This window comes from Lissotriton vulgaris, chromosome 4_1, assembly GCF_964263255.1.
Source record: "Lissotriton vulgaris chromosome 4_1, aLisVul1.2, whole genome shotgun sequence".
Classification (NCBI taxonomy): domain Eukaryota; kingdom Metazoa; phylum Chordata; class Amphibia; order Caudata; family Salamandridae; genus Lissotriton; species Lissotriton vulgaris.
Genome location: NC_141691.1, coordinates 1,788,926,848 through 1,788,945,417, shown reverse-complemented (window position 1 = coordinate 1,788,945,417; position 18,570 = coordinate 1,788,926,848).

The window sequence follows — 18,570 nt, the reverse complement described above, 5'->3', positions numbered from 1 at the left end:
CCAGGTTAAGGAGGATCATGTTTCATCTTTTAGTAGCAGGAATAGGGTTTGTGGTTTTGACAGAAGAAGCAAGCTTATCATATTTAGTACTGCCAGCCATTGAGATGAAAGACTAAGGAGACTTTTCAAATGCACTAGATGACAACACAGGGCATTTAGTATGGAGTATAAAATGTTTTGGCCTCCCTATATACTTTGTCAATAGCAAGAAGTGAAGGCAGCGAAAAGAGAAGAAACTGCAATGTTTGCTACAGAAGCCAAATGTAGAGCAAGACATATTAGCCAGATTAAGCCCAACCAAGTATGCAGAGTTCCCTCATGTAGGAAAGTAGGATCTGCTTTCATAGTCACGCCCACATTTTGCTGGTGTCATTATGTTTTTCTGACTAGTCTGACTGGGATCCTTCTAATCAGGACCCAAGTCTCTGTGCTTATTCCCTAATTTGGACATGGTGAGTACTTAGGGACACTTCAGATTGGTTACTGGTGTACCCTTATAAGTCCCCAGTATATGGTACTTAGGTACCCAGAGGTCCCCCATGGGCTGAAGCATGTATTATGCCACCAATGAGCGACCACTCAAATTGTGACTACAGGCCTGCCATTACAGCCTGTGAAAGCTGGTGCTAGCACCACTTACAACAGAAATAAGTTTCCTTATATCTGAAGTCACTGCACTTAAAACTTCTAAGTCACCCCTAAGAAAGGCCTTTCAATCCTGATTGTAGGGTGCTCGGTTCTACGTGTGGGTGTGCCCCTGCTTGAGCAGGAAATCCCTACAACTTCAGAGTCCATTCTCCCGGGTTGTAAGTGCATCACCCATTAAGATACATAGAGTGGTCATGTGTCATTATGCAATGGCTAGCTCTAAACTGGCTGTAACTAACCCTACTGTGTTTGGTATCAAACATGCTGGACTCATATACCCCATACCATAAACAATGTGGAAGTTATGATTCCATGCACTGTAAAGCTCCTTCGGGAGGCCCTTAGTAGTCCCGGTACCAGTGTTCTAGACCCGGACAGCAAACTATGTCTGCTGCCAACCAGAGACATGATTCTGCCCTACTGCTGCTGAGCCAAGGTTGTGCAGGGGAATGCAGGCCAATAGGTCCCCTGCCATAGGTAGGTGTGACAACCTGGCAGACAGGACTTAGTGTATTGGGACAGGGCGGGGGCACTTTCCAGTGTCACTAGACTGCTTTGATTGGCATATTTGGTGCTCTCCTGGCATACTCCAGTTGAAACGAGTTCAGGGAGCCGTTGGCTCCCGCTCTGGTACAAAACTGGACAAAAGACATGAGAGTATCCTTCAAACTGTTCAGCCCTCCTCTGTGAGGGAATCCTGAATCATCCTAAAACTTTCTCAGGGTGCTCCAGGGCTTACCTGTGGTTGGGTCCCTAGATTCATCGTAGGACAAGATTCAGATCTGAAACCACTTCAACTATAACAGTCTGGGCACTTTGGACTTCGCTGGACTTCGCTTTTGGAACCGAGACTGCAACTGGGTAGACTCCTGTTGCTCCTGGCCTTGTCATTCTACAAATCTGCTGCAATGTCTGTGCCTGTGCTTTATACAGGTTCTTCACAGGGTCTGTGGAAATTTTCAAAACATCCAAAGGAATCTCCCTTGGAGTGAAGGAGTCACTCCCTTGCATCTGCAGGCACTGCAACAAAGCTCACCCTGGTCTCCCACAGACTCCGAAAGGCTCAGCAACACAGGTCATGGTTCTGCAACACCCTCGAGGCCTGCACTGTCTTCACATTGAGTTTGAGGCAATTATCCCTCGTCGGAACTGCTAGAACGAAACCCCAGGGTACCTTGTTGACTTGCCATTGCGAAGGCTTGTTGACTCTCTCCTCCAGAGATCTTTGTCTCCAAGAAGCGCTAGCCTCAAGCATCTCCTACAGCCAAGATCTTTGCCTGCCCTGCATCGTTTGCACTGTGGGCCTTCATCCTTTGGCGAGCTGCTCGAGGTCCTCTTGTGACTCCTGTGCCTCCGGCCCATGGGTCTTCCCATGTTTCTTCTTTGGATCCAGTGGGCTTCCCTGCTTGCGTGGGGCCTGCTCTGACTTACCTGTTCGTAGTAAGTCACTTGGACCTTGAAGGTTCCGAAACTACACCTTTTTCTGAGACTATGTTGGTTCCCATTGCCAAGGCTTGTTGGTTCCCCTGCCGTATACTGGCCTCTTGGCTCTTGACATCCGACTTGGGTCAGCTTGTGAATGGCTCCTCCTCTTTCACAGCATTGCATTGTCCACACAGCTGCAACTTCAGGGGCACCCTCAACTCTCCTGCATCTCTGACATCGTTGAGCATTCGTCTTCCATGCCTCCTTGTCACTCCTGAGTGGCATAGACTCTGTCCCCTCTGCTTGCAAGTACCTCTCATTTTGAATCCACCTTTGTATTCCACTGAACTCTTTCACCTTCTTCACCAGCAGCATCTTCACTGAAGTCCTCCGCTGTGGTCTACGGCGGTCTCTGATGTCACTTCGCACCTATGCACCCGGCTTCCCTGGTGTAGGTATCCTGGTTCCTGGGGAATCCGTGGGTGGGGTGACTCTCCAACCTTCGATATTCCACAGGGTTTCTTCAGGGGCCGCTTGGAAGGGTCCTTTTTTTTAAAAAAACAAAAATGTAACCGCAACTTACCTATTGACTTACATTGAGCACGCCATCATGTTCCCACTCTGCACACAACCTCCTTGGGGTTCCTAGATTCTCAACTTGGGTAGTTCCGTGGGTCCCTGGCTCTTCTCCATCTTCAGGGTCCATTCTCGACTTAGGTCATGGTTCGCATTCTACTGTTTTAGTATATGGTTTGGTCACCCCGTGGGGACCACTGCGTATCTTTGCTACTTACCTGTTTTATTTCCAAAGCATTTGTTTGTATTGTGTTTATGTCTCCGGGTAGGACATATTGCAATGTGTTAGTAAGTGTTTATAATATTTGTATAATGAAACTGTATCGTTCTTTTTCACTTAATCTATACCATAAGATTAAGTACTGGTAAAACAAGCTGCTTTACACTTCTTCTGGACTAAGCCTGAAGGCTGCTCTCCACAGCTACCACTTATAGAGCTTTTTAACGTTGTCTAAGACCACTAAAATCACCATAAGGGTTGTCTGGATTAGTGCAGGGTGTTACAAATATATAAGTGAGCACCATATACTAAGCCAGCCTCCTACACCTCATCATTAAATATAATTATGAAAAAATAATTAAACACATATAAAATATGCAGGTCCTCCAGCACTGTAGAATGGCTCTCCAATTTTCTTTAGACATCCAGGATGTGTTATCACATCTGTCGGGGAAAAGGAGAGAGGCTCTGCATATTTTAAATTGATCCAACACCACTCCACAGTCGGGTGCTGGCATACAGATGGCATTTGTTGCAATGGCTCAGACACATGCCCCAGAATTCTTTTTAATGAGACAATGTGCCCTTTTTTTCAATGATCACCTGCACCCTTGCATCTAAGACCACAAAGACATCTGTATCATCCAACATGGGCTTTATAATAGTTGCACTTTGGGATACCGATCTTTCGGACCTTAAAAAGCATAAATCAGTTTCTCTGAAGAGTTCTCTATAGGTGTTCAAAGGAGAATACTTCTTTCACCAGATTTCAGAGAGCAGATGAAACATCAATTAAATCAACTTCAGGCAGTGAGCAAAGAGCTCTTAGATCAGCACATCGAAGAGGCAGTATGGAGTACTGCAAAGCTAAGAGTGAAGTATAATATTAACCTATATGTCTTCCAGGCACCAAAGCTGTATAGTCAATTTTCAATGGTCTTAAAACATCTATCCAACTCTTGTGAGGTAGATTGGACTATTAGTCTCGGCAGAAAAAAAAATATTAGTTTGCACCACTTGATTCTCTCTAATGTCATAGATTGATGTGATGTGTGATTGGGAAAGTCTGGATGCTGTTTATCTTGCATTGTTGGTACTAGTATTGAGGATGTTTTGTTACTCTCTTTTGCAGTTTTAAGCCTTTTACTTTACAATTTAAACTTTGAACAATATTATTTCGAAGTAGTAAATCCATTTTCTTGCTGGTATATTGATGTCTGTGTTTGAATAGTGATTTCCAGTTCCTTTTGCTACAAAGGATCAGAAACTCTTATTGTATATCATGTGCTGCTACAAATGATTCTTCCCATTTTCAGGTTCAAAATGTGCTATTTTTCTTTTTTCATTGTTCTTTTTTTATTCTTTTTCAGTACTTTCTACTTTGCAGTGATGTCTCTCATAAAATGCATTTTGAGTATATCTTTACATTCCTATTTTAGATTTTTGCACTGCATGGCAAACCATTACAACATGTGCTTTTGTGTCATATTTTCCATCGGTTTTGAGTATCCAACTCTGGGCCCTTTGAGACAAAAAATTGTGAAACATCCAAAAGATCATTATACCTCTTAATGAGATATTCAGTTTCACCCATTTTTGAAGGCTCTAATTTCTGGTGTCCAATTCAGCCTCCTTTTTTGAAACGTTTTAGTTTTCATTACCAAATGCTTATACTTGTATTTGCAAGTTGTCACTAGGTAAAGATAAAAATCTCCATTGGATTCTTAGGACCTTGAGGTCCCTTTTGAGGCTTAGAGTTATTCTAAAGTTTTCTAATGTATTGGCTCGTTGATTAGTGGCCATGGTGCAGTCAATATTGTATTGCTTTGTGTGTCTGTGGTAGGTCAGCAGTATACCTCTTTCAGTAGTAAATATATGGTAAGTGAAATCATATTTCATTTTGCTATATGTCTTAGTATGTCTCTGTCCTTTACATTTGTAGCAGATAAAGTGAAGCAAATAATTGGAAATTTCTGACAGTTCTTTTTTCAAATAAATTTGATCTTCTCTTGTATAAGCCCTGATTTTTACCATGAATTCTCTACAAGCAAAGTTATCAAAGGATTCACTATTGGGTGCTGTTTCTACAACTATGTCCAATTCTTTCAAGTTGTTTCAGTTTGTTGTGTTCCTCTAGCCATACAGGAGGTCAGATCACTGACCCTTTGTCCTGAGTGCAGGAGGCAGCAGGTTCAGTTCTTTAGAGCTTCTGTTAGGTTCCAGCAGGCAGTGTTCAGTTTGCAGCCTGAGATGTTATTAAGAGGGTACTGGGTGACACATTTATGGTTAACACTAGCTTGTGTGCGGTGGTGACTCTTGGTCTGTCCCTATACAAAGGGTTAAAAGTTGCCAGATGCTACCCCATCCTCTTTCTCAGCAGCATCACAAACAATCAGCAGTTCAACTACGAATAGAACCCAAGATGAGGAAACGAGGCCTGGGGTAAAATTCTGCTCTGCTTGTAGAGAACACAAAATTCCAGATAAATTCTGCTTTCCTCTTCTCAACAGAATATTTGTTTGGTTGACACGCCTGAGTTGTGTTTTTGCAAGCGCTAGCGAGTGTGATGAGCCTGCATGCACCACCAGGATTTGGCGTCACCCATGATACATGATACTATGAGTGTTTGCAAGCGATGACGGCCACTAGCTTCGCTTTTGGCCACATTGATGACATCCTGCACCTTTTTTCTGATGACAGTAACTGTTAGCGACCGCGGCTGCAACCTTGAGCAGATTTTCCAAACTACAAGCAGCAAAATCTACTGAAAAACATGTTTTTGAGTTAATATTCCGGTCAAACTTCAAGTAAATTTTTAGTAGGAGGAGTGATTTTTTCATTTTACTTTTTTTCAGCAAGGAGGCAGTGCCACAGAAACTCCAACTTCCTTTTCCAGTCCAGCAACCTCCTCCCAGTGCTTGTCCATCTCCTGGTCACTTTTCATTTATATTTGGAGATGGAAGGCTCACTCTCTTTGTTTGCTGCATGTATACCATTGGATTTAAGGACTTTGTTTGTGATTTCACAAGCATGTTTGAAAACTGTTGTCTAAGGCTGTTGTTTGTTTGATAGAGGGCATGCATCAGGATTTATCTGTACCTCTATTTGATTTTTTAACATTTATTCTGGTGGGTGACCTACAGTTTCAATAGGGGCCTAGTTATTTTTTTGCATTTAATATTTCTTCTTTTGTAAAGGAAAAATGTTGCACAGTTGAGTAGATTTTCCCCATTCTCTCTTAGTAAATTTGCAACATACATTTATTTTACTATGAGGCCTAATCTGCAGTGGACAACCCAGCCAGTCGGCCCACTACTAGGTATATGTTCATGAAACAACTGTTTCTGTGGTGTCAAATAGAAATCCCATTTAGGCCATTAATGACATTGGATTACATTGAAAAAATTGTTTTTGGGGGGTATTTCACTTTTTTTGCAAAACATGTATAGGTGGGGTAATATAAATTTGATGACTTTGGAGGATGTGTTTTGATGTAAAGCTTTTACCGCTCACTTAATTTTTCATTTTGCCATTGGTGAATTAATGCTGTTTACTTCAGTTTTACCCTGCCTCCTCCGTCTGTTCAGTATGTGAGTATCTTTGCCATAGGCCACCATTTGTCTTTGTTCCCCATGCCATGTAGCCAGGGATCATTTTGTATAGTCACTGTCCACGTCTTATTTGTTTTCCAAATCTCCTTACTTGTTTGACATTGTGGCCGTTGGACATTTTGAGCATCTAGCCATTGTGCTTTTGCCATAGGTCTGCATGTGTTCTTTGTTGTGGCTATGCCTCCTTGCTGGTTGCTTTTGTTTGACCATGTGGCTGGTGGCCATTTTGTTCAGCAAGCCAGTGTGCTTTTTTTGACATAGGCGTGCATGTTTTCTTTGTTGTGGCCATGCCTCCTTGCTGGTTGCTGTTGTTGACCATATGACCAGCGGTCATTTTGTGTAGCAAGCCAATGTGCTATTGCCATAGGTTTGCATGTGTTCTTTGTTGTGGTCATGCCTCCTTGCTCGTTGTTGCCATTTGACCATTTGGCCAATTTGTGTAGCAAGCCGGTGTGTTTTTCAAATAGGCCTGCATTTGTTCTTTGTTGTAGCCATGTCTCCTTGCTGGTTGGTGTTGGTTGACCATATGGCCAATGGCCATTTTGTGTAGCCAGCTAGTGTACATTTGCCATAATTCTGCATGTGTTCTCTGTTGTGGCCATGCCTGTTTGCTAGTTGTTGTTGTTTGACCATGTGCACAGTGGCCATCTTGTGTAGCCAGCCAGGGTGCTTTTTGCCACAGTCCTGCATGCCTTCTTTGTTGTTTGACCATGTGGCCGGTGGCCTTTTTGTGCAATCACCCTTTTTTCCAGTTTTCAAAGCCATTTTCTATGGAAATTGATAGGAGAGGCCTACGCTTTTTTGTTTGTGTTCATTTGTTTTTCTACTTTTTCCTGATATAAATTTAATAATATGCTTTAGGCCTAGTCGCTCATAGTAAATGTATTGTATATTTTGATTATGAACAGTGTTTTATGTTATATTTTTTTTACATTTTCCACCTGGATGAACCAATCATAATCATGGATGCTTCCCCAACGCCAGGGGAGACCAACATTACACCTCATCAACCTGCTGCAAGAGATGTGGCTCTGACACCACTACCACTGCCAGCTCCCATATTTAAAAGGCCCCTGCAACCTGCATCCACAACTAGCTCAGTTGAAGCACCCACTGCAGAGAGGCAGTCATCATCACGACCAACAACCTCCACTTCTTCAGGCATTGGCAGTGGCACTAGTGGCCCAATGAGAAAGTTGACCACCCCAGTTTGGGACTTATTTACAGTTAGCAAGCAGGAGGCTAACAGTGCCACATGTTCCATTTGCCATGTGAGTGTTCAACGAGGTAAGCTGGTACACACTATGGTACTTGAGGCTAAACGTCCTGTATGAAAAAACATCACATAATCTTCTGAGAGGCGCACCTTAAAAAATTGCTGCAGGTGGTGTTGGTGAAGATGTTGAGAGCAGGAAATCTATTTCAATCACGCTGGAAGGTGAAGATGATGAGGAAGAAGAGAGTGACATCTTTCCGCAAAGCAGCCATGTCCCCAGCAGTGCACTAGTTTTGCCCACTGCAATAATGTGGAAATGGCACAAGACTCAGAGTCAGGTGGAGACACCACAGATACAACATACAGTGAATGCCTGAGACACACGTTAAGTCTACCACCCTCTTCTCTCCAGAAGTCACCTGCATCAGTGGGACCAGAAAAGAAAAAAATCCAAGCTGCTATTGCTTTCATGTTTAGGCATGAGGGACTGTATGAACGCAACCATCCAACTGCACTTATTGTACAACAGTAAGCTGGCTAAAGTGTTAGCACTGGATCTCCTGCCTTTTTCTTTTGTGGTAGGAGTGGGTTTTCCAAAATGTATGGTGGACATCTGCCCAAAATGGAAGGGTCCCATTTAGACCTATTTTGCCAGAGCTGCTGTTCCAGTGTTCCATCATGATGTGCTGGAATTAGTTGGCCAAGTTTTGCAGCAGAGTGCCGTTCACACTATCCATCTGACGACAGACAAGTGGACCGGAGTCCAATCCACTTAATACATGTGTATCACTGCATACTGGATCCCTTTCGTGGGAGTTAGCGAAACTATATCATTTGGTTTGGATGCTGATGACATTTTTAAGGGTGCTCGGAAGAGTGCAATAGAAGCTATTTTCACCATGTAAAAATACTTGCACAATGGATAACCCGCAGCGCTCCCGAATTAGCACCCGTGAGAAACAATCCAACCAAACAAGGCCACAAAAAAGCCCCCTGGTTCAACGAGGATCTTAAGATATCCAAGAAGACATGCCGAACCCTCGAGAAAGCCTGGAAAAAAAACCCATCCACCGAAAATCTAACCACTTTCAAGAACGCCACCTGTAAACACCACCAACTGATCCGTTCCACCAAAAAATCAGCATTCAAAAATCGACTCGACAACAACGCCCACAGCAGCAAGGAACTATTCAACATCGTAAAAGAATTTACAAACCCCTCAGCCGGCACCAACGACATCACTCCCTCCCAAGACCTCTGCGACTCCCTAGCATCCTTCTTTCACAACAAAATTGCCGACATACACAACAGCTTCGTAAACCAGCCAAGCGATCAGTCCACCCCACCCACCTCTGAACTGAAACCCTCCCCCAACAACCTCTGCACCTGGAACCCAGTCACCACTGAAGACACCATCCGCCTGATGAACTCCATCCACTCAGGATCGCCTACAGACCCATGTCCCCACCACATTTTCAACAAAGCAGACTCCATCATCGCACCCCATCTTCGGGATGTCATCAACTTCTCCTTCAACTCCGCTACCTTCCCCGAGAGCTGGAAACACGCCGAACTTAGCGCTCTCCTGAAGAAACCCACGGCAGACCCCACTGAACTTAAGAACTACCGCCCTATCTCGCTCCTCCCATTCCCTGCCAAAGTCATTGAGAAAGCTGTCAACAGTCAACTCGCCGACTTCCTTGAATCCAACAAATCCCTCGACCCATCACAATCCGGATTCCAAGCCAAACAAAGCACCGAAACCGCCCTCATCGCAGCAACAGACGACATCCGAACGCTGCTGGACAACGGAGAAACTGTCGCCCTCATCCTACTCGACCTCTCCGCAGACTTCGACACAGTCTGTCATAGCACCCTTATACAACGCCTAAGTAACATCGGAATACAAGGAAAAGCATTGGAATGGATCATCTCCTTCCTCTCCGGAAGAACCCAGAGAGTCCGTCTTCCTCCCTTCAGATCAGAGGCCACCGAAGTCATCTGCGGCGTACCTCAAGGTTCATCACTTAGCCCCACACTCTTCAATGTATACATGAGTCCTCTCGCATCCATCGTACGCCAACACAACCTTAACATCATCTCCTACGCCAACAACACACAGCTGATCCTCTCCCTCACCAAAGACCCGCACACCGCCAAAATGAACCTACATGAAGGAATGAAAGAAGTAGCTGAATGGATGAAAAACAGCCGCCTAAAACTAAACTCGGACAAAACGGAAGTCCTCATACTTGGAATGTCCCCCTCCGCTTGGGATGACTCATGGTGGCCACCGGCACTGGGAAATGCCCCCACACCTACGGACCATGCACGGAACCTAGACTTCATACTGGACTCCTCCCTATCTACGACCAGACAGGTCAGCGCCGTCTTGCTTCAACATCCTACGTATGCTCAAAAAAGTCTTCCGCTGGATCCCCACCGAAACTAGAAAGACGGTCACCCACGCACTAGTCACCAGCCGACTGGACTACGGAAACGCACTCTATGCCGGAACCACAGCCAAACTACAGAAAAGACTCCAACGTATCCAAAACGCCTCAGCCAGACTCATTCTAGGTATCCCCCGCAAAGCTCACATTTCCAGTCACCTGAGAGACCTCCACTGGCTCCCTGTCAGCAAAAGAATAAAGTTCCTTCTCCTCACCCGCTCACACAAAGCCCTCTACGACCTAGGGCCCGAATGCCTCAATACGCGCCTTTCCTTCTACACCCCCACCCATGAACTTCTATCGTCCAATCAAGCCCTCGCCACAATATCACGCATCCACAGATCCACCATGGGGGGAAGATCCTTCTCCTTCTTAGCGGCCAAAACATGGAACTCTCTCCCCACCCACCTTCGCCTCACTCAGAACCACCTCTCTTTCAGAAAACAACTCAAAACCTGGATTTTCGATAAATAACCTCCCCCTTCCCTCAAGCACCTTGAGACCCTATGGGTGAGTAGTGCGCTATATAAATGCCAAACTTGAACTTGATACAATTGCAAACATCTAGGAAGACTTTAACAGCCACTTTGCCACTGGCAATGGAAGTAATACAGTTAAGGCCATGGCAGATGGGGTTTCTTCAGGGTCCTGCGTTTTGCACACTGCATCAACATCGTTGTACAGGACTTTCTCAAAAAAGAAGACTGAGTCAGCAAATTATTATCCATGGCCAGAAGAATATGCATTCATTTCAGCCCTTCTTTTAAATCCCGGAAGCCTTTGAGGATCATTGAGTGTGATAGTAGAATGCCAGTTAATGCCATCATACAGGAGGTGCTAACATGTTGGAACTTGACCTATTGCAGGTTGCAATGTCTGTTTGAGCAGTTCAGACCGATTAATGATTATGTCATGCAAAGAGGGGATGCAACTGGGAAAGGCATGATCATTGAGATGGACAAATGGGGCCTAATCAGTGATGCTGCTTCCTTTTGAGGTTTCCATATGGGAAGTCAGCAAGGAGGACAGTAGGATGGGCCAAGCTATTCTGATGTTGCATATGCTACAAGAAAAGCTAAAGAATGTGTCGGAAATGTACGCAGGTGTGGACGAAAAGAAAGGTGTATATGATTTGGAGGAGAGCTTAATCCTTTGCCTCGCTGATAATACAAGGCTGCAAAAAGACATTGTGTCATTCAAATATTACATCAGTTCCACAATTCTTGATCCACAGTACAAACAATTACTGGCCACTTTCATTTCTTTTACCGAAGTGGATGTTTCACAACATAAGATCTGGATTACAGAGCAAGCCAAGGACCTGGAAAAAGAACGAGTAGAAATTAAAGGCTCACTCTCAGCCAGGAGTTCTGGGGTGTAGCCTTCAGCTTCCAAAGAGGCAGTGCTGTTGGCTAACAGCAGCAAACACCAGTAACAAGAACACCATCAACAACCATAACCACATGAGCATCAGCCCTAACCTCTGCAATGGCTTGGTTTCAAGTGGCAGGTTTTAAGTCCCATGCAGAAGTGAAGGCAAAAGAGGTTGAACAAGTTACAGCACCAATGACATTCAGAGGATGGTCCAGGACTATCTGGATGACTCAACAGTGGTCTATATGGATCAAAACCCATTGGTGTATTGGTATGGGAAGCGGCGCCAATGGCCAGAGCTCAGCAGGCTGGCAATATTCTAGCTTGTCAAGTACCCAGTGTGTCTGCTGAGTGTGTGTTCAGTGCAGCTGGTGCTGTTGTAACAGTGAGAAGGACCAGTTTTTCACCTCAAAATGTGGAAATCAAAATGAAGCAACACTTTATACCACCAAATTACACCATACCTGAAATTCGACAGGAGGAGGATGAGGGTTATTGGTCAGACTCAGGTCATAGTAGTAGTTAGATGACCAACTTCAGGGTGAACCACCTGAGACTGAGGAAACATTTTACTTCCCTGATTGTGTAGGCCTGGGCCACCTTGAACTTTCTATCACCGAACAACTTTGCCCAAAAAATAAAATTATACAGCTAGAGAAACATTATCAATTTTGTTTGTTTGCGTTTGACTGACTGATGCAGCCCGACTGTTTAAGGCTCATGTATAGCCAGTTTGGAGTTGGACCAGTTTGGAGTAAAGAAGCCTCCTTCTCCTGTCCCTTCAAGGACATTGGAGAGACAATGCCTGCCTCTTTACCGTGCCTATCCTTTTTACATCCCCTAGCAGAACTGTCCCAGAACATTCTATTTCCATGACTGGCCAATGTTTGTTGCGTGCATGAGAGGATCAACAATTGTGTACCACTGTGCTTGGATTGGAACAGGTAACTATTGTTCCAGTGAGTGGTATGTGAGTGATGATTCGTGTGGTGGCAGACAGTGAGTGAGGGTGTTCAACTATTATTTTGTAAGCTAGATCATGATCATTTTCAAAGTTTGTGGCCTGATAGGCGATCATTTTTCCTGAAAGTGATTGGCCCTTCTCCTTTGATACTTAGCAAGATTTGCTTGTCGGGCCCACTCTCCTTTTGAGATTCACACTCCTCAAAGACCAGACCTGTCCATTTAGTTAATAAGCACAAAACTACACAAAAGATCACTCTAATGTTTCTCTTCTTGTTCATCAACAGCAGGGTATTACAGGTCGATCTCTCTTATTTAGGTTGGGAGTCAGAACAGAGTTGGACAGATCGTTACTCGGAGACAGGAGGATAATGGAAGGACTCAGGGACTACCTCAACAACAGCAAGAAGAAGAAAGTTAACTACTTCAGGGAAGCCAACATGGTGATGACTCTAAGAGGCCTACTTAGCTCTGGGGACTGCAGAGAGGTGCATTCATTTAGGAAATGTAATGCTGCTGAGTGTCTGTGCTGCTTCAAATTTGAAACTCCTCTATTGAGTGGTCAGGCCTATTGTTGTAACTTGTAAGTAACTGGAGACAGACATGTGATGCCACATCAACACATTGCATTGTGCATGTGATTGGCTAAATGTTATGATGGAAGTTGTGAGGCCACGCCCCGTCGCACCGGCTATATAAGTCGCGCTGATTGGAAAGCTCGCATTCAGAGGCACTACACCCCTGAGGCGGAAGCTGGGAGCACGCTCGATTTTAAAAAAAATTCACTGTCACAAAATACTTTGTTTTTTACTTGTCTTGCACTTACCTAGCGCATTCTCCCACTCTAATTTCTGGCAAAATCGCCCCGTAGCCGATATTAACGCTGCCACGGGCCATTGATTTTCGCCGCCATTCCTCCTCCTCAGCCCACAGGCCACGCCTACGGCCCTGAGGCCACGCCCCCTCTCATATACATATAATGTGCCTTCCCCGGACGCGCAGCGGACGCGCTGCCTGCGCGCCGAATGCGCGCCAAAGGCAAGCCCGTCTGCGCCCGTCTACGGCCGGCCGGGGCAAGGGGCCACCCCCCGTCCGGTCGCCCTACCGGGCCAGAACTCATAGCCCCCACTCCCTCCTCCAACTAAAGAAGGAAGCTGCTCCACCCTGTCTCCACGCCTGGGATCCATCCTTACAACATCCCGCTTGCAACCAGTGTGGATTTCAATTCTCATCCCACGCAAAAATGAAACCCACACAATACTCCATGCTCTTGCTCAACTGCAGATCCCTCCCCAAGCACACAGCGGAAATCTCTCTACTGATAGAAGATGCAAACCCGGACATCCTCTTCCTCACAGAGACTTGGTTGCATGAACACTCGGAACCTGATTTGGTACAAACCCTCCCACACGGATACCAAATATTCCGCCATGACCGCAAAACAGGAATTGGTTGAGGACTAGCAGTGATTCACAAGATAGGCTATGGAATCACTAGCACCCCCGTTCGAGTTCCAGATAGTGAATGCCTCCCCTTCACTATAAAATTCAGCCCCACCAATATGTTCTCAGGTATGCTTATATACCGTCCACACAGGATGCAAGAACAATATCTCTCTAACCTTGCCCCAACGGCTGCAAACCTCGCACTTAGCTCCGCTAACTTCACGCTCCTGGGTGACCTCAACACTCACCTTGATGACCCTAATGACTCAAACGCCAGAGAACTATCCTCCAGTCTAGTTGCCCTCGAACTACAGCAACTAGTCCTCGGGCCCACCCACCTAAAGGACCATCTTTTGGACCCCATATTCAGCAACTGGCCGAACCTACAAGTTGAAAACCCTTCCCCCCCTTCCCTGGACTGATCACTTCCTTATCCCTTTCACATGGACCCTCCCCAGCCACCCCTTACCTAAACCCATGACTGTCCAAAAGTCACGTAACTGGTTCAAACTTCCCCAGCCAGAATGGCGGGAGAACCTTGATCTAACCGTACCCACCAAAACTTCCAACACTATAGAGGGCAACGAGAACTACAACTGCTGGATTACAAATTCTATAGATCGGGTACTTCAATTTAAACGCACCCACCCCAAGCGGGGGAACCCGACCGCCCTGTGGTACACCACTGACCTCCGAGACGCCAAACGCAACTGTAAAAGAATTGAGAGAAAATGGCGTCTTGATTACTTACCAACCGACAAAACAGCTTACAAAGCAGCTATCAAAAGCTACAAATCCAGCATCAAATTAGCGCAGGCAAAATATTTTGAGGAAAAAATTGACAAGACAGCCTCTAAGCCCAAGGAGATCTATCGGATAGCAAAATCTCTCCTTCAACTACCCGAGACACCAAAGGAGCACAGCAACACCCAGGTCCACTGTGATGAGCTAGCGGACTTCATTTACCTCAAAATAGAAATCATTACTTCCTCTTTCTCTCAAAATATTCCTCTGCCCAGCTGCCCTGTAGACTTAGGTTCTGATGCAGCACTACCCATCTCCCTCACATATATCCCGCTCTTACATCTCAGCCATTTAGAAAGTATCATGCAACAGGTCAAATCAGAATCTCCTACTGACCCGGCCCCTCCGCGAGTTCTCACCCCGATCACCAGTCAGATCTCACCCACCATCCGGGACCTGCTTAACTCCTCTCTCCACGCTGGCATTGTCCCGCCTTTATGGAAGGCCAAGGCTTTATTAAAAAAACCTAGCCTCAATCAAAACAATCCCTCCAACTAATGACCTATCTCTCTGCTACCCTGGCTCAGCAAACTACTAGAGAAACATGTCAACTCAGTCCTGACACACTTCTTGGAATCGAACGACATACTTGATTCCTCACAGACGGGCTTTCGGCCCCTTCACGGAACCGAAACAGCCTTGGTCGCAGTGACGGAGGAGGCAAGAAGAATCTTAGACAGCGGTGGGTCATCGGCCATCATTCTACTCGACCTTAGTGCCGCCTTCGACACTGTAAACCACAACATTCTTCTCCACCGTCTCAGTAGGATAGGAATCTCGGGAACGGCACTCACCTGGCTGAGATCCTTTCTCACAGATCGATCTTTTCAGGTATTTGAGAAAGATTTCACCTCCTCCAGCAAACCTCTGAACTGTGGGGTGCCCCAGGGCTCCTCCCTGAGCCCCACCCTTTTTAATGTTTACCTTAGCCCTTTGGCTGATGTCATCCGCCCCTTTGGAGTGAAAATGTTCACCTATGCGGACGACACACAGCTGGTGGTGGCGTTGGACCCCCCTCTCAATTCCCACCACAGCCTATACAAATGTCTGGAAGCAGTCGCCGCCTGGATGTCGGCCTCCTGCTTAAAACTAAATGGGGAGAAAACAGAGATTATGCTCTTGGGAAATACCATCACCAAATCTATCGACTCCATCTGGCCCCTTTGCCTAGGCTGTCCCCCCGAACCCAAACAACAAATCAAAAGTCTCGGCATTTCGCTGGATAGAACACTCAATTTTAACTACCAGGCAACTAAGCTTGCTGCCACATGCTTCGGGCTCCTGAGGCTACTTCACAAAATCCTCCCCCTTCTCCCGTTCCACTCAAGACGGATCATGGTCCAAGGGCTGATTCTATCTCGCCTTGACTGCGGAAATGCCCTATACCTTGGGGCCCCACAGTCCACGCTCAATAGACTTCAAATTGTCCAAACCTGTGCCGCCAGGACCCTCCTCGATATCCCGCGACGAGTCTCAGTCAAAGCTCGACTGAAAGATCTCACTGGCTTCCTGTGAAATCAAGGATTGAATTCAAGGCCATGTGTATTGCCCATCGCTCCTACTGGGGAACAGGCCATGCTATCAACATCCCCCTGGTAAATGCCTATCATCCCAATTGTCCCCTCAGATCCGGGACATCTTATCTCACCACAGTGCCCCGAATCAAGAGAGCCAGGTGTGGAGGCCGGTCGCTCTCCTACAACCTAGCCAAGATCTGGAACACTCTCCCCCTCTCAATCAGATCAGAACCTAAACTACTTACCTTCCTAAAGCTCCTTAAAACCTGGCTTTTTAATAAATCATCTTTTTAATAAATCATCTTAAATAATTTGTTTAAGTCTAGCGTACTCCGCCTAGCCCCAGGGTACCCATTGCGCTTTATAAATAAATAAAAAAAACTAAAAACAAACAAAAACAAAAAAAAGATTGATCAGCCTAGTACATGCTGCCACTTGTCTGTGATTGGTTGTAATTTCCTTTTACTTCTCAGTTAATTGATCACACATGAGTATAAAAATTAATGATTGCAGCAGCTCTTGCTCTGCCTCTGAGTATTTTTGGTTTACTTTTCATGAAGCTTACTTTCTTCCCTTCTCCTTGACTCTACAATATTGTTTCTGTTTATCAGTCCTCAGTCCTTCTTTTTACCTGCAAAAAGGTGAAAGCTCCATAACATTCCTGTTTACCTTAATGAACCAGTTCAGCCAGGCATCCAAGTGTGAGGGACAAGTCAAGAGGAATGCAGACGCACTACCCACTATAGCAATACAGTATAATTTTTCTTCTAAGAATCAATTTTTAGAATTTCACTCTTCCATAATTTTTATTTTTCAAACCTAGATGACAGAACATTTAGATATATAATAATAACTTGGGCTTCTGGGGCAGAAGGACAGTTTGTAATGCATTTAACTGAATTGTGTCATGCTCATTCCTTCCCTTCCTTCCACAAAAGATTGATGATGTGCTCCTCATCACCCAGTATTGTCATTGTGCAGTGTTTGTCTTTGTCACACCTTTACCCAAATCCTCAATCCCATTCAGTAATCAAACCCCTAACCCTCTTCCCCTGGCAGTATGATTTATTGAGGAGTGACTTAATTTATACCACAAATGGATCACACACTTAGTGGGTAGGATGTAGTGAAAGCGACACCAACCCACTGCAGGATCTTCTTTACATGAGCAATAGCCCACACTGGCTCCATTTACCCACCCACGTATAAAAGTGACCTGTATTTTAGATATAGAAGAATATCATTTGTCAGCATTATCATTCGGGCCTTGTGTTGCGAAAATGCTTAACCTTGTCCACTTCAGACTTTGAGACTAATTTTCCTGACTCAAGGATTTCATAACTTTAGTTTGAATTAAATACTAGCTCCCCATTGCTCAGAAGAAGTTACTATTGCAGTTTTTTATATATATTATCAGGTATTCTTTGTTGTGTCATGGTGTTAGTAGTCTGGCAATGGTCTCACTCTTTGTAAAGCTATGATATAAAGATAACCAACTAACTGTGTTTTTCTTCCAATTTAGTTGTTTGTGATGGATAATCCTTTTGATTAATCCTTCAGTTCCCTTAAGTGGGATGGGACCTCACTTGTGATGCCTTCCCTGTTATCACACTAGCCTGTTACGACTACCACCACCATTAAAGAATAAGAACAGAACCTTGGGAAACCCTGCAGTAACTAAGATTTTAGGAAGACTGTGAGAGGTAGCAGCCATTGCTTCATCTTTTCTGGTAATAGAACTATGTAGTGAAGTGGACTAGTTTAGTTAGTAGGTAAGCAACTAACTCCAACTGCAGATAAGTAATTGTTTATCTAGGTTGTTGTAGCCAATATAGGTAATGGCAACATACTCTCCTAATTGTCTTGATATTTGAAATGGATAGTAAGGGAAGGGCATATAACTAACTACAGCTAACCAGAAAACACTTCGATAAAGGGATTAAAAAACAAGATGCACAAAAAGGCAGCAGTGCAAAGTAAAAGTAACACACAAACAAATGACTTGAGGCATAAATAATGATAAGATAATTTTCCCTTTAATATTTAACAACAAAAAAGAATCTCTCCACCAACAACAGGACTACCTCTCTTCCCAAACAAATCGTCCGATCCCCAACCAATGTCCTAAGAAGTAAACTGTCCAAGAAAGTCCACAAAACACGGTCCCAACTTCCTTCCCAACCTCTCCACCCACAACAAAAGTCTCTCCCACCAAAGCAAGAACATTTAAAAAGGGCTCAGAAGAGGGTATCATCAGTATGGGCCCAGAGTTGATCCAGGCTCTGCTCTATCTGTCCCAAACAGTGTTTGAATCAGTC